The following is a 4,212-nucleotide window of genomic DNA, read 5'->3' on the forward strand; positions in this document are numbered from 1 at the left end:
GCCACCTCGTCCCTCAACTTAGCATCAGGAACATCACAAAGGGACTCGTTCTTAGCTTCGGAGCACAACAGGCTGAACTGCAGTACCAGATCTTCCCCCTCCGCCAAGAGATTAATGCCGGAATGGATCTGAAGGATACGGGCCGAGCCCCCTGCATTAACCACCGAATGAGTGAGACCCTTCTCAAACATCTTAACATCGTCGTGGTCCAGGTCTGACTCAGACTCATAGTCATCAATCACCATGCTTTTTCCCTTTTCTGCTGCTGAAGACGAAGCACGACCCGCTGCAGAATATGAGGGCATGTCCGAAGTCACAACAACGGCCCCAGAGATCCGGTTCTCTACCACGAGAAGGTGTTGATCATCAACAACGGCAGGAACTTCTGATTGAGACAAGATAGTAGCAGGAGTTTATGATTGCTGATCGCGGGCACCGACAACTCCAACGTTTTGTTTTGCCCCTATGGGGGGAGCCGCAATAACACCCTCTTCAGAACCCGTCGGGGGAGAGTTGTCCAGATGAACTATTGTTGGGGGAGCCGTCTCAAACTCTACTCTCCATCTCTTCGAAGGCCCCTCTTCCTCTCTAGTAGATGACGACTCGTCTGTTGGGCGAACGACATTGGTTAAGACCTCATCCTGGGAAGCAACCCTCGCTGGAGTAACCAAGGACGCAGATTCAACCGAAGCAACCCTCGATGAAGGTCGTACAATGTATACTGTGATAGGGCTAGCAGATGCGGCCGGCTGGTGAAAAGCTAGATGAGGGGCCCTTGCTCTCCACACCCTCCTTGGCAACGACGAACGATGCATAAGAGGCTAAACAAAAAAAATATAACAATAGATAAAGGTGCCATCTCACCTGTAAGGGGCCTGCGTCCAAACCTCTCATGAAAGGTCGACCATGTGCGAATTCCCACTATATGGGGAAGAATGGCCTCCACCCATTCACGAATCCCTTCGACAGGCAGCGGGGGAAATATCTCAGTTGCAAAGACGAGACAGTTTAGTACTCGCAGAAAACGGTTGAGCATTTCACTAACTAAAGATGCAAACTTATGTGCGAAGTTCCATCTCTCAGGGAATTCAGTTGGGTCCGCCACAATGTGTTCGGTCCGCACATAAAAGTAGTTCCTGTAGAAATGACGGTTGGTCCTGTCGTCCATCTTCACCACCAGAATCCTTGACCCTCGTTGGACACATGTGAATCATCGAACCATGAATCAGTTGAGGAGCAAAAATGTTGAGCATATGGTCCAAAGTATCCTCATGACCGGCAAGTTCTGCATACTTGAGCATCATAAGGAATAACTTGTATAAATAAGGCGAAAGTTGGGCGGGGCACACTTCGTAAAAACGGCAAAAATCCACCACCAATAGGGAAAGCGGAAGAGTGTGCCCTACAATGAAGGGGTAGGCGTAGAACACGCAGTACCCGGGGGGTCAAAGTGAACTATGTCGTCCCCCTCCACCGTCCGCATATCGACATAATTGGGGATTCCCCACCTTTCTTTCAACTCTACAATCCCCCTTTCCCTTATGATGGAGGGGACAGGCTCCGGCTCCGCTCTACCGCTAAAACTAAAGTCAGTAGCCTCTCTCCCTAGGCGAGGCAAGATCTCAACCACTAATGGAATCTCCTTATCCTCCGTCGCATCCCCCCCCACCCCCCACCCCCTCGGTGGCCTGAACAGAAAACTCTGGTACCAGATTAGCGACAGGAAGATTGTCACGAGAAGATTCACCAGCCATTTTTTAGCAGAAAACGCGCCAAAGAAGTAATAAGAAGAAGAGATGAAAGATTTTAGTGGACAAGAAGGTAAGCTGAAATTCGAGGTATCAAAAAAAGCTATATCTGAAGAACACTCTCAAGCAAAAAATGAAGTGAATCAGTCAAGTGACAACTTTCCTCTATTTATAAGAGATATAAATTCCCCGAGCACAAAATCCAAGAGTCGCCATTCGAATCTGATAAGGCACGAAACATTTCAGTCTCTCTGAAACGTATCATAATGGTGGTAACCAAGAACCAACGCTCCAGTGCCAACCAACGTTTCGATTCCGAAACCGCCGCAACGGTCCACGCGGATCGAAAGGACACCACCACTCCGCTAAACACCCACTGAATGCGACTAAGGAATGAAAAGTTATAGGCCATATTTCTCTCGACTTCGTAACAAACATGATCCGTCTACCGAAGTCCGACATGGGACGACCCCGACAGACGAAGGGACTAACTATATTGGTCAAAATCTGACCACCACGACCAGGTTGCCCGACACCCCGTCTCAGTAACAAGGTAGTGAAAGTCAGTAGAGCCCACTCCATTTCTCCTCTGTGCCATTTGACGAATCAAAAAGTGCAACGCCAAAAATCACGATCGGGACACATTAGTGACAAGAAAGCGTCGAGTCAAGCAAAGGGTAAAAGAGCCTCGACTATATATAGCCAAAGAAAGCTCTCAATTTAGGGGGCTTCTTCTCCATTCTCTCAAAGAAAATGATGAAAAAAAGATCATTCCTTATATCTTCAAGAAAACGAGAAAATAACCTCGAGGAATATATGTAAATTTACTTCTTCATCAATTGACGAGAAAGATGATGTTGAATCTAAATAAGATCAATCATGCCTTTTTCGCCTCATATATAATCGTTATTGTTAACTTTTCGATCCGGAATTAATTATGTTTGACGAAGATTTACCCCTTTATCTTTGATTGATTTGTTCAAAAAGGTTTTGATATCTTTTGAGTCAAACATAACCTTTTTTTCCTTGGACAAACTTCTCAAAATTGTTTTTGTTGTAGAATAATGGTTGGTGTAACTTCATCCAATGGTATGACAATGAATTCCCTCTCCAATAGCTATCCAACCTATCAATGGTGTAAGAGAGAAAGAGAAACCAAAAGCGACAGAAGAATGTCAATCATGGAATTTGACTCCTCGTCTTGAGCTTAAACAAAGCTCCACCACATTATACACCTACCTCCTTACAGTAAAATATCCATGACCTTGAAGTATTGATAGTTGTGCATTTTATTATTACCCTGGTATTTGAACCAGTTTATGTGCACTTTGACTATCTTCCACCAGCACATGTATATGATAACGTCTAGAACATATAGGATAAAATCATATAATATTTTTTAGTCTTCGTTGGAATTTGAACTTGAGATCTTATGATTCTCGATCCCCTTCATTGACTACTAGGTCACACCTAGTTGTTGGAGCATTTAGTTGCTACAATTTCTGATGTTCTTATTTGTGGGGATTTTGATAGTTATGAGAAATTTTTTCTAGTGGTTGGAGCAACTAGTTGTTGCAAGTGTAATTCGAACGTTGTAGCTCTAAGTGGTAGTTGCAGCAAATGCAATTGCTGTAGGATAATATTGGGGCTATATTGGTAGTTGGTGCATTTGGTAGTTGTAGCTTTTGCAATATTGGTAGGTGATGCATTTGGTGGTTGTAGCTTTTGTACGTTAGGCTAATATATTGTTTGAAGTGTGAATGAGACTGTCCATACTTGGCTTTAGCTGCACCAATGACATTGTGCATAAAATATTTTATGTCCGTTAATTGCCTAACAATTTTCCAATTCAAGCATTCATTTGAGCTAATTCATAATATTTCATTGACAATTCTATTCAATTGTGGTTCCTTTGTGTGAAGGAAGCATGTATATATACTGGTTGCCAACACCGCGCCATTCAGTAACTTTCCTCCTAAGATCCAACAAGACAGCCTTTAGTTATCCAAGGATTTGCTCTCCTCCAATTTGTGGGTTTAATTTATATTATTACCCGTTTCCCCTTAAAAGTTGGAGGGAAAGTCATACATTTGGTCGTTCAGCAAATCATACACTAATTATATATATACTATTCCTTCTATTTTATTTTGTTTGAACCTTTTTGGAGTACGAGAATTAAATTTCTTAATTTTTTTGTGTGACTTTCAAGTATAGATTCTTTAAAGTTTTTTAAACCTAATTTACATATTTAGAAACTACATGAGAAAATACTATAATTTATAATAATTAACAATTCAAAATACTAAAAATGTATTTGCAAAAATCATAGTTCATCCTTTTTAAAACGGCTAGCTATTATTATTTTTTTAAGGTGGCGGCTATATAGTGTACAAATTCCGAAATTTTTGAATGGTTCAAATTTGTTTGTTTAACCCAAACGGTTTAAACATTTGTCCCCCTCTTT

Source organism: Nicotiana sylvestris, chromosome 9, assembly GCF_000393655.2.
Source record: "Nicotiana sylvestris chromosome 9, ASM39365v2, whole genome shotgun sequence".
Lineage (NCBI taxonomy): Eukaryota > Viridiplantae > Streptophyta > Magnoliopsida > Solanales > Solanaceae > Nicotiana > Nicotiana sylvestris.